Genomic DNA, 14,234 nt, shown 5'->3' on the forward strand with positions numbered 1-14,234 from the left:
CAGAGACACTAAATCTCCTGGAAGAGAAAGCAGGAGGAACTCTTGAAGACATAGGGGTAGGCAAAGACTTCATGAACAGAAATCAAATCGCACGGGAAACTGTTGAAAGAATTAGCTTCTGGGACCTGCTCTTACTGAGAAGTTTTTTCATGTTAAAAGAAATTACCAACAAAGTGAAGACAAGAGAGAAATTTGGAAAAAATTATGACAAATAAGTACTCAGAAAAAGTCTGCTCTCTAGAACTGATAAAGAACTAAAAAACACTAGGGATCCAAAATTTAAAGACCCAATCCAGAAATGTGCATCCGAGATGAACACATACTTCTCAGAGGATGAAATTAAAGAAGCAAATAAATACATGAAAAAATGCTTCACATCACTTACATTTGGCGAAGTGCAAATTAAAACAACATTGAGATATCATCTCACCCCTGAAAGAATGCCTGTCATAAAGAAATTACTCACCAACAAATGTTGGAGAGGCTGTGGGGAAAAAGGAAGCCTTCTCCACTGCTGGTGGGAATGTAGACTGGTGCAACTGTTATGGAAATCAGTGTGGAGACTCCTTAGAAAACTTGGACTGGAAATCCCATTTAAACCAGCTATTCTGTTACTGGGAATTTTCCCGGAGGATCTGAAAACATCTTATCATAGGGATATATGTGTGCCTATGTTTACAGCAGCATAATTTGTGATAGCCAAATCTTGGAAACAACCAAGATGCCCATCACCTGAGGAATGGTTGAAAAAAGATGGTATTTTTACACAATGGAGTATTATTCAGCTATTAAAAATGATAAACTCAAAGCCTTTTATTGAAGTGGATGCCACTTGAAGATATACTCATAAGTGAATTAAACCAGACTCACAAGTGTAAATATCATATAGTTTCCCAAGTATAAGACCTCAAAAGAAGAAATACAAATACAAAGGTATAATACAAGTAAGAGGAAAGCAGGACCTCAAGGAGTAACTAATGCAGAGAGGTAAAGGAGAAGAGCTAGGAAACACGACAGTGGAAAGCCATACAGTTATATGTAGAAGATGGGCAAGGCAATGATCCTGAGAATGATGATTATTCAAAAAGAAGAGGGTGGTGAATGAAGGCAAGAGACAGGAAAAGGAATATTGTGGGTCTGTCCTGCTTCAAAGTTGTACATGGTTAGATTTTTGGACTTATGTGTAAATATAAGATGTTTATAATTCTTTATGCCTATTTTTAATAATATATTCTAATTTTTAAATGTTTTTTCAACATATTTTGTGGGGACTTAAAGTTCAACATATCAATACTTGATGAAAAATACCTGTTGCATGTTACGCCTAAGATGTTTGATATGCAGACAGATAGTGAGGTCAAGCTTAACAGCCCAAGTTGTATGATAATAACAATAAGCTTTTCTTCTGGTTGGTTAACAACCTAAGTTTGCAGACCAAAATTAGAGAAAAAGGAGGGTCACAAGGAAAGCCTAGATTTTGGCCCTAGCCTTCCAAGGTCACTTAAGTCTCAAGACATATGAGAACTTGTACTGTAACATCATGTAATTTGGTAGTGTCCTAAATTTTCTTATCAAGGAGATTATGGGGCCAAAGAGGAAAGTGATCGATGTCGTAGAGTGTGCCTAAGGAGAGTCACATGGAGAGAAAACATTCTCTCAGGCTTTCACAGAGAGCACATTGGCTATGCAATGGCCATGACTCATCCACATGGCTGACACTGGCAACGGTTCTACAATCTGAGGTACAGGATCTCAGGATAAATCCTGAGGGGATTTCACTGACCTTACTAGACCCAAAAGCTACAACTTTTGTTGCATAGATCCTGCTTTACCTTGGTCTTAACCATCCAACGGAAAAATATTAAAACAAAATATAAGAAGTAAAGCCATGATGTTATGTTGAGCTGTAGGGGACTCAGGTCAACAATTTCTCACATTGCCAGTGAAGCAGAAGACCCAATACTATTATGGACTACTGGACTCTTTTAGAATATTTTGCTGATTTTACACACCTATAATATTCAAATAATGATACTTAAGAAAAAAAGGGTATACGATGAATGTCCTTTTTTATGTGTGTATTCAAAGAGCTTAGGATAGATATACAGTTCCATTCTCTTAATGAATAGAAGGATTTGTTCTAATGTTGTTTTTAAATAAGATATCATGTCCACATCTTATACAATAATTAACCACTAGGAAGTATGTATGCAATGTGTTAATTATTGAAACTGTCCTACCAATTTGGTTTGAAACTCTCTCATTGCTATTTGTTTCTCAACAAAATTATGGAAAAATAAAATTAAAAAAAACCCAAAATGTCTTAGTTATGTTTCTCTCATTGCTGACACAAGACACAAAATACCCAAAGTTAAAGGAGGAAAGGTCTATTCAGTTCACAGTTTACAGAGGTTTCAACCCATAGTCAGCTGGCTCCAAGGCAAAGTAGCAGAGTTAAACACGAGAAACAGAAGCAGACAGAAAGCAGCACATCAATCAGCAGAGCTCAACTGCGTATTGTTGCCCCTCATATCTTATCCACACTAGTTACAGAAGGTAATGCTCAAACCTTTAATCCTAGTGCCCTTGAACTTAATGTTGCAGTATAAATTAATTCCAGCTTCACATACTCTAGATCCAGCCTACTGTACCATTCTCCACCTATGACTGCATGAGGCTTTGGGGGACATCTAAACACAAGCCATATCATTCCATCTCTGGTCCTCCATAGATGCATACAACATACATATCTTTTTATGCAAGAAAAGCACTTAGTCACTCTCCAAGAGTTTCCAAATTCTTAACAATTTCAGCATTGCTGAAAAGTCAGTCTCCTCTGAGACTTAAGGAGATCTCTTAGCTGCAAGTCTCTGTACAAATGTCCACAAGGTGGACATTTTCATTTCAAAGTTACAGTGTATAATAGTTGATTGTGTCAATTTGAGAAGTTAGAAGCTTAGCAAAATCAGTTTGCAAATTCTATACCTTGCATGTAGAAGACCATCCTAGTGCAGATGTTTCAAAGGGAAAATGAGGATGCATCTCAAATAAGCATCCATACAGATGATACCAAGGGCTACCACCAGCTGGAGTAGGAGCCAAATTTTGTTTTGGCTGTAGTGTCAAGTTCCTGTGAACCAATTGATAAGGACCAACTTCTCTAGGTTCCTACCATTCTGGAACTTGGTGCTCTGGGGCTCACTTCTCAAAGCAAATTCATCCACTTTTGCAACTCTGAGGCTGCAAAGACTGGGGTTATACTGGTTCTTGCAATACACTCATATCATCCTTTCTGGCTATATTTTCTATACTTCTGTTCCTTCTCAGCAAGCACGACATGCTGTTCTCTGTCTTTACAGTCCACAGCTTTCCTAGAAATTCTTTTATGGCTAAGCACAACATTTTGAATGATTCTGCCAGGCTATTTGCTCTTGATTTTCAATAGAAATCTGGCTAAAAGCACCTAACAGTAGCCATGCTACCAACATTAGACTTTTGTAATTAGGCAGCAGACGTTAGACTGCCTTGACATTTCTCCTGTAAGATTAATTAGTCCACCACCCTTAGTGTCAGTCTCGGGCAAAGCCTCTGGAGATAAGAAAACTGCAGAAAACTTTCTGCCAAGGAATGATACAATTGGATTCCAACAACCAATGTGGGTCTTTCTTCACAGCACAAGCCTCCTGGGTTCTAGTCTTTCCTGGAAGGATTTCTATCAGCCTTCTGGTCTTCTGAGCTCTGAACAGAAACTACAATGGAGTATAAATCCAAGCCCTCAAGCTCTACTTTTTCAGAGAGCATCTCTGAATCAGTCCTAACTCATCCTTATCCCACATCCAGCTCCAAAGCCTTCTAAGCCAGATTGTTAGGTATAGTCAAAGCAACACCACTTCTATGATAACACATTCTATGTTAATTACTTTTCTCTCTGCTAAGACAAAATATCACAAAGTTAAAGGGAGAAAGATTTACTTTGCAGAAGTTTCAGTCTGTTGTTGGCCTGCTGTAAGGCAGGGTGGGCTTGGCAGAGAGGGTCAAAGAGGAGGACTGTCTCTGGCCCCCATAGGGTAGCAAAATGAGCAAGAGACCTTAACAGCATCTTTCTGCTCCTTTTATCTTATCTAGACTACTTACTCCAAGGATCACTCACACCCTTAATCCTAGTGCTCTTTAGCTTAGCACCATACAATATATCAATTTCAGCATCACACACTCTAGATCTAGCCACTTCAGAGAAAAGCTCCACCTATGACCACATAACACTTTGAGGGAACATCTAGACACAAGGGACACACAAATGAAATTTCTGCAAGTAAGTAGTAAAAACACTACAATATACCAGTAGCTATGGGATGCAATGAAAGCAAACTTAAGAGGGGAGCATATAGCTACAAATACCACAATTAAAAGAAAAAGAAAAGAGAAGATCTAATTAAATAACCTAACAACTCCTCAATGTCCTATCAAAAGAAGAGCATCCAAACCCATAGTTAGTGTAAGAAAGGAATTTATAAAGATCAGAGCAGAAAGCAATGAAATACCAAAAGTTATATAAACAATTAGTGCATTGAAGAGTTGGATATTCAAAGGAATAAATTATACAAACCCAGTAACCACCAAACAAAGCAAAGAAACAAAATCTTCAATGAAATGCACTTAGAAATAAAATTGAAATGACAACAGACTCTGAAAAGAAAAAAGATTATTAATAACTACTTAGCACATCTTTATGCTAATACATTGTAGAATTCAAAAGAAAAGAATAGAATTCTATATATGTGTGAATTACAAAAACTGAACCAAGATTGAAAAACCCTCAATGTTCCAATAAGAGCCAGTGAAATTAAAGTCATATAAAAACCTTACTAACACAAAAAGTTCAGGTGTGGGTAATCAACAAAGATGGCAGTGTGGTAAGCAGCAGACAAAGAGCCTCTCTGAGTATTGCTGTCCAGAAACTGTAATACAGCAATATGAAAAAGACAAGAAGTACAGAAATGTGTCCCATAGACCCAGGAAGGATCTGAAGCATTAATTGAAGCCCACAGAGAGGAAAGTTTAATTTCAGTGAAGAGGAAGGAGGTAGCTGACAGTGCCTTCTCCCTGAGATGGGACTCACTGTGTGGGAGAAGTGGTTCAAACCTGTTCACACTGATTTCTGGAAACCCCAGAGGCCTCCACAGAGAGACAAAGTGGTGGAGCAGAGTAGTGGACATGAAGGAGTTCACTAGCTTACGCTAGTCTTCCTGGTATTCCAAGTCTGAAATTGGCTAAGTCTCATAGAAAATAGTGTGGCACAGTGACAAAGAACTTGGCCAAACAGGCAGGAATTTCTCATCCCCAACAAATTGAGGAGGTAATATCTTTCAACTGACCCAAAACCCAAAATCTGGATATACTTGGAAGACACTTTTGAGAAGCAGTCATTTCTTAAGGGTTCTAAATACTAGCAATGAAGCAACCTAGTAAAGGCAAGTACAAGTGTCACCCCAGGATTTAATGAAAAAGGAAAATGAGAAGACACTTAAACAAGATGCAAACTCAGACATACAGATTAGCAAAGACAAAACCAGAGGCAATGAGGTGGGACAATCTAAAATCTACTCACTGGGCTTCTCTGAAATGGTAACAACAACGCAACTGAATGAGGCTCTAGAAAAAAAATCAAATCAGAAATAATTTCTCAGATAACTGCAGAGATGGTGACCACAATCAAAACCATGTTTAGTGACTCTAGAGCAGGTACTGAAAAAAACAAGATTATTCAGAAAATGATGGAAGCCATGAATGTTCAACATAGGAAATAAACAGAGTCTATAACACACATTCAAGCAGATATCAGGACAATAAAAATTCCGCTGAACGTTTCTGCAGCAGTCTAAACAAATGTGAGGACAGGATCTCAGATATAGAAGTTTGTGATTAATGATCACGGAAAGAAGCATTCCTTAAAAGTAGCAATGGGCCACAAAAAATCAATCCTGCAGCTGCTAGATAAAGCAAAGAGAAATAACTTTTTTATGTATTTGGTACAGGTTCTACAGGGTCTCACTATGTAGATCAGACTCATAGTGATCCCCCTGTTTTCAGCCTCCCAAGTGCTAGTGCTGGGATTACCGGAGTGCACCACCACACCCAGTTTCAATCACTGTCCCATTGTGCCCCGGGGATGAGGCCGGCACAGCATGCTGGACAGAACCCTAGTCTCAGCTCTGCTAAGCAGGTGCTTTAGTCCACTGAGCTATCTGGCTGGCCCTGAGAATAGCTTAAAATTGATTGGAGTCAAAGAAAAAGGAGATAGCATAAATGTAAACAACTGTTCACAGACATCATGGCAGAAAATTTCGTGGTGGGAAGAAAGAATTTGACATACAGTAAAGGCGGCATATAGAATTACAATTTGCCATTATTAATAAAAAACCTACAACCAGGTATATCATAGTCAAGATTACAGAAATTCAACACAAGAATAGAATCTTAAAAGACATTAAGGAAAAGAAACAAGTCACCTATAAAAGAAAGCCCATCAGAATCACAGCTGACTTCTCAACACAAATCCTCAAGTCAAGGAGTACTTGGAGTGAATTATTTCAAGTTCTAATGGAAAACAACCTTCAACCCAGATTTACGTACTCCACAAAACTATTTTTTGAAACTGATGGAGAAATAAGATACTTCCAAGACAAAAAGAATCTGAGAAAATTTATGGGCATCAATCCAGCACTCCAAAATATTTTGAAGGACATGATAGAAATAACAAAGACTACAACTCCATGAACCCCAACAGAAAGAATCCACTGCACATGACAAAGTTCTAAACAGAGAGAGGCAAAGAGGGGGGAGCCAACAACATAAAAATAACATGTCAAGGATAAGTCAATACATATCAGTTATATCCATCAATGTTAATGGTCTCAATTCACCAGTGAAAAGACACTGACAAAATGGATCAAGATTCAAGATTCAAGGAAATAATGCACACAAGAAACACATTTAAAAAGTCACAGACTGAAAGCTAAAGGATGGATAGTCCACGTGACAAGAACTCAGAAAAAAACAAGATAGTTACTCTATTTCTAAAGTGAATTTCAAGCCAAGACTGATTAAGAGAGATAAAGGTCAGTATGTCCTTGTAAAGAGATTAGTACAAGAGGAAGAGTTAAAAGTCTGAAAAATAGGGCCAGTCACATAGCTCAGAGGATTAAAGTACCTGCAAGCAGGCACAGGGGCTGGGATTCGATCCCCAGGCCTGCCATACAGGCCCTGTCCCTGCGATATGCTGAGACAGCAATTGAGACTGGGCATGGTGGCATGTTCCTGCAATCCCAGCACTTGGGAGGCTGTGAACAGGAGAATCATTGTGAGTCTGAACTAGTAGTGGAACCCAGAAAACCCTGAAGACCTTTCCCTAAAATATAGGGAAAAAAATCTGAAAGATAAGTGAAATAAATCAGACCCACATGTGTAAATATCACATTATTTTCCTAATGTAAGAACCCGAAAGAAGAAATAAAGCCTGAAAGTTATACTAGATATAGTAAAATAGAGAGAAATGGAACTTAAGGATTAAACAACAAAGATGAGAGAAAGGAGAAAAGATAGGAAAAAGGCAGGGGGAAACACATGAAAATATATATACAGGATAGCTGAATTGATTGTACTACAAATTTCCCTCAGTTTTTTTGAAAATAGCAGTTAATGTGTAGAATTTTCACCTTGACCAACTGTATGCTGATATCTGTGATCTAAGCAACTACATTGAGGACAACAACACATAATACAAAAATTATGCTTGAATACTTGTCATCTTAGTCTTCGAAATGTGTGCCCTTTCTAATGTCCTATCAATTACTACTATACTCTCTTCAAAATAAATTTAAAGAAAGACAAAAAGAAAAACAAAAAGACAAGAACAAAAATTTAAGGTTTCTGGAAAATAAGTGGTGATATGCAATCATGCGTCCAATTTTATATAACTATATCTGCTAATCAGAGCAACAGATTTGATAATAAAATAGATAATATATCAATCATTGTTACTCAGTTTTTCTTGTTCTGAAAATATGTAGCATATGTATTGTATATTATTGTTTCTGTCATTCTATCTGATTTTGTTCTTGCTTTTGTTTTCTACTTTTCAAAATGAAATAATAAAATTAAATTTAATTTAAAAAAATCTAAAAGCCTTTTTAGTTCCTCCTTTCCAAGATGAGGAAAAAAAGAAGAAACAATGGTCTTGCAGAAAAGGGCTGTGGTCACGTGCAGCCTATTTGCTGCATGAACTGAGTCTGGTGTGTACCCAAAGATAAGGCCATTAAGAAGTTTATCATTCAGAACATAGTGGAGGCTGCCACCAGGGACATTTCTGAAGTGAGTGTCTTCGATGGTTATGTGCTTGCCAAGCTGTATGTGAAGCTGCATTACTATGTGAGTTGTGCTATTCACAGCAAAGTGGTCAGAAATTGATCTCGTGAAGCCCGCAAGGACCAAAAACTTCCACCCCAACTTAGACTTGCTGGTGCTGCCCCACAACACCAAAGTCCATGTAAGGGGAGCTGGGTCTTAATGGACTGAAGAAAACTCTTGAGAAATAAATAATAAATTGAATGTCATACTTTAAAAAATAATTTGAAAGATAAATGCAACAAATAGCAGCACACCCAACTATATAAAATAAATATTAATGGACAGGGGAAAATCAAATAAGGAGTAATACGATTACACTTGGGGATTTCAACACCCTACTGTCACAAGAGATAGATCAAATAGGCCAGAAATCAACAATGACATGTTAGAAATGAACAAGACTTTTGAAGAAACACACTCAGTAGATGTTTACAAAGTGTTCTACTTCACCACATCAGAATACAATTTCTTCTCAGATGCACACGGGTTGTTCGCAAAGGAGACTACAGACTAGCTCATAGAGCATGCTTAAGTAAATGCAAAGGAACTGAAATGATCTCAGGCATATTATCAGACCATGATTCAATGAAGTTGGAAATCAGTGGGAAAATAAACCATAAGAACTTCCTAAACTCATGGAAATTTGATAGCACAACCCTGGTGATCAGATAGCTCAGCAGATTAATGAACCTGCTTAGGCAGACACTGGAACTGGGCCTGCCCCCAGGGAGCACTAAGAAGGATATTGAGACTGGGCGTAGTGGCATAGTGGTGTACCCTGGCAATCCCAGAGCTTGGGAGGTTGAAAACAGGAGGATCACTATGAGTCTGGTCTGTGTAGTGAGACCCTGTAAACCCTGTACTAAATACATAAAAATTAGCATAAACCTGAATAACCAATGGACCACAAATGAAATTGAACAAAATAGATATTTTATAATTCAATGATGATGACAATACAACATACCAGAACTTATGGTACAGAATGCAAGTAGTCCTAAGAGAGAAATTTATAGCAATGAATACCCATGTCAGGAAAACAGAACAAATACAAATAAACAAATTAATGATAAACCTCGAAATTTTAGAAAAAGAAGAGCAGGCTAAGCCAAAAGCTCATAAAAGGGAGTAAATTATAAAGATCAAAGCAGAAATGAATGCATTTGAGACAAAAAAAAATAATACAAAGTATAAATGAATTGATGAGTTTCTTCTTTAAAAGATTAATAAAATAAACAAACCCCTATCCAATCTTATCAAAAAAAGGAAAGAAAAGACTCCAGTCCATGTAATTAGTAATGAAAAGGGTGAAAGCACAACAGACACTGCAGATGTCAAGAAGATCATCCACACCTACTTTGAAAACTTGTATTCTATTAAGATGAAAAATGCAGAAAAAACTGACAGACTCCCAGATACATATGAATTACCAAAGCTGAACCAATATGTTGTAAAAATCCTACATAAACCATTATCTATCACTGAAATTGAATATGTAATTAAAAACATACCAACAAAGAAAAGAATAGTCTTTGATTCACTGCTGAATTCTACAAGAAATTTAGAGAAGAGCTAACTACTTCTCAAGCTCTTTTTTTTTTTTTTTCAGAACTGGGGATTGAACTCAGGCCCTTGTGCTTGCCAGGGAAGCGCTTATTCCACTGAGCACTGAGCCATCTCCCTGGCCCCTTCTCAAGCTCTTTAATGAAATTCAAATGTAAGAAATACTCCCAATTTCATTCCTGATAGCAAGCATTACCCTGATACCAAAACTAGAAAAAGACCCAAGTGAAAAAAAAGTACTACAGGCCAATCTCCCTGTTCAACATAGATGCAAAATTTCTGAAAAAACTGGCACAGAAAATGGAGCAAATCATCAAGGGGATCATACAACATGACCAATTTGGATTAATCCCAGGAATGCAGAGATTGTTCAACATATGTAAGTTAAAAAAAATGCAATACAGTGTATTAACAGAGCCAATGACAGAAATCATATCCATTTGATAGATGCAAACAAAGCTTTTGACAAAGTCCAGCACCCATACATCTTTAAAAACCCTACAAAAAATGGAATAAATAATCTTTATCTCAATCTGATGAAAGACATCTATGACAAACCAACAGCTAACATCTTACTACAAAACCTGAAATCTTATATTCTCAAATCTGAAACAAGACAAAGATGTCCACTTTCTCTATTCATATTCAACACAGTCCTGGAAACTTTGGCCCAATAAATTAGGCAAGAAAAAAAGGATAAAACTAACAATAGGAAATAAAAAATTTAAAATATCATTACTTTTAGATTACATAATACTCTACAAAGAAGACAAAAAAAAATCCATTAAAAAACTCCTAGGTTTAATAAGCAAATTAAGTAGTGTAGGTGGATAGAATATCAAAATTCAGAAATCAAAAGCCTTTTTATACACAAGTAACAATATCACTGAGAGGAAAATTAGGGAAGCAATAACTTTCACAATAGTCTCCAAAGAAAAAAGAAATGTATAGCAATCAATTTAATGAATGCAAATGATGTAAAACACCGCTACATTGGAAACTACAGTACTCTGAAAAAGGATATAGATGATACCAGAAAATAACAGCTTCTTGGGTGAAAATAAAATAAAATTTTCTTGGGTAGGAAGAAGCAATATGGTGAAAATGATCGTACTTTCAAATTGTTTATATGGATTTAATACAGTTCTGATTAAAACTCTAACAGCAAATTTCCCAGAATTTGTGAAAGCAATCCTAAAATTCACTTGGAACCAGAAAAGACCTAGAGTAGTAAATGCAATTGTGGGTAACAAATGGGGCATCATGATTTCTGACCTGAATTATACTATAAAACTAGTGTAGTAAAAATATCATGGTACTGGCAAAAAATACCTAAAGTTGAATAGAACAGATTAGAGGATGAAGAAATAAATTCAAACATACTTATCCACCTTATCATTGACAATGGGGCCAAATACATTCACTGGAAGAAAGGAACAGTGCTGAAAAAACTGACTGCGTATGCCGAAGATTAAACTTGGATTCATGTATTTCCCCATGTACTAAATTAAAATTTAAATGTATCAAAGATCTAAATATTCAAAAAGGAACATAAAATCTGTTGGAAGATAAAATTGGTAAAAGTCTTGAAAATATTGGGTTAGGCAAAGAACTTAGGAAAAAAATCACACACGAACTATCACAAAACAACAACTTTGATTCTCTCTTATTAAAAACTTATACACAGCAAGAGAAAGCACCAACAGAGTGAAGGGACATCCCACAATGTGGGAAAAAATATTTGTCAGCTGTTCCTCAGACAAAGGATAACATTTGGTAACATATAGAGAACTAAAAACAAACAAAAATCAGATGCACCATATTTAAAGGTTCAGTCCAAAATGGGCATCTGTTATGAATATACACTTCTCAGATGAAGAAGTACAAACAGAAAATAAATATATGAAAACATTTTCAGCATCACTGGTGATTTGAGAAATGCAAAATAATACTGAGATTTCATCTTATCCAGGAAAAAATTGCTATTATCAAGAAATCACAAAAAATAAAAAATAAAAAAAAGAAATCACCCATGGACACATGTTGGAGGGGCTGTGGGGGAGAAGGAACACTTCTCCACAATTGGTGGCAGTGTAAACTGGTACAACCACTGTGGAAATCAGTGTGTAGATACATCAAAAATGCTAAGGTTGGAGGTCCAATTTGACCTTGATTCCCCTTGTGGGTATTTTCATAGGAGAATTAAAAACATTGTATCATAGAAATATATGTCTACCCATGTTTATAGTAGTACAATCTGTAACAGCTAGACCTTGGAAGAAACCAAGTGCCCCTAAACTGAATAATAGATAGAAGGTCCAAAATCACATGATCATCTCAGTAGATGCAGAAAATCCCACTGACAAAATCCAACATGCTTTCATGATAAAAACACTTAAGAAAATAGGTAAGGAAGGACCTTATCTCAATCTGATAAAAGCTACTTAAGACATACTTACTGCTAACCTCATATTAAATGGAGAAAAATTGAAAACTTTTCTGTGAAATCAGGAACAAGATAAGGATGTCCACCATTATCACCCTGTGCAACATAGTATTTGAAATATCAACAAGAGAAATTAAAAAAAAATAAAAGCAAAAGAAATGGGATATGCATCGGAAAGGAAGTAGTGAAGTTATCAGTATTTGTAGATCACATTTGTAGATCACATGGTCTTCTATATGGAAGACACAAAAGCATGCCCCAAAAGATTTAGAATGAATAACAAAATTTAATAATGTAGCAGAATGCAAAATTAACATACAACAATCTTTTTTTTTCTTTTTTCTTTTTTTTTTGTGGAAATGGGGGTTGAAGTTGGGTCCTGCACTTGCCAGGCTAGCACTTATTCTACTGAGCCATCTCCCGTGTCCCTAATACACAATAATCAATAGCACTCCTAAATATTAATTATGAACCCACTTTGAAAGAAACTAGGAAAAATACCATTCAGAGTAGCACCAAGTAGAATTAAATATCTAGACATTAATTGAAATAAGAAAGTGAAAGTACTCTATAACCAAAAGTATAGAAAAAGAAAATTGAAGAAGACATCAGAAAATTGAAAAATGTCCCCTATTCTTGGATAGGGGAAGCAATATAATAAAAATGTCCATACTCCCAAACTTAATATACAGATTTAGTGCAACCTCTATCAAAATTCTAATACTAGCATTTATCACAAAAATGGAGAGAGCAATTTTAAAATTCAGACAGAACTAGAGAAACAGAATAACAAAAGAAATCCTATGTAAAAAGAGCAAAACCAAAGGCATCGCAATATAAGATTTGAAGTTATACTACAGAGATACTGTGATAGGAATTCAGTGCCGTGGTACTGGCACAAAAGTAGACAGGTGGATCAGTGGAACAGACTAGAGGCTGCAAAAACAACCTCAGACCCATACCATGGAATAGTATGCAACAATATATAGGAATGTATAAATTATATATGCAAGAAGCTGGATGGATCTCTAGCACATTATTCTGGGTTTTTTTGTTTGTTTGTTTGCTTGTTTTTTGTTTTTTGGCAGAACCGGGGATTGAACTCAGACACTTGCACTTGCCAGGGAAGCACTTATTCCACTGAGCCATCTCCCCAGCCCCTAGCACATTATTCTGTGTAAAAAAAATCATAAAAGTTCCTATAATTTATTGTCATTTATATCATACTATTGAATGACAAAATCATACAGATGTAGCATAGAATAGTGGCAAGTATAACAGGGGAAGGAATGTGCAGCTGACTAGGGACAGTGACAGGAAGATATTTGCCGAGATGAAGTAGTTCTGGGCCTTGAGTATGGTACAGTATGCAAAGCCCACTCATGTTGCCAAATGACAAACAGAGAACATGGCCTTACTGCATCAATGTAACTTTTGTAGTATGACACTTTATGATGGTCATGTTAATTTGTGATTATTGCACAAACTTGGTGAACAGTACACAGGGACCCCTCTGTAACATTGTGTCAACTTACCGTAAATCTATAATTATTCAATAATAAAAAGTAGAAAGATCAGAAGGCCTTAGAGTAGACTGAGAGCTCAGCTTATGCCTCAAAGCTCTGTATGGCACTGTTGAGTGGGCTAGCTTTCCCCTGCACACACAGAATGCTTTCTGTCAGCACATAATGGTCACAGTCATTGTCTCTAGTACAGGTATTACTGGGAGCAGGACATATCACTTATACAAGACAGACATATCCTGTCTCAATTTTCTTTCCTTTAGAGCTAGTTTTAATTATTATTCATTTGCATTAAT

The sequence above is a fragment of the Octodon degus genome, unplaced genomic scaffold (assembly GCF_000260255.1).
Source record: "Octodon degus isolate 3935 unplaced genomic scaffold, OctDeg1.0 scaffold00117, whole genome shotgun sequence".
Taxonomy (NCBI): domain Eukaryota; kingdom Metazoa; phylum Chordata; class Mammalia; order Rodentia; family Octodontidae; genus Octodon; species Octodon degus.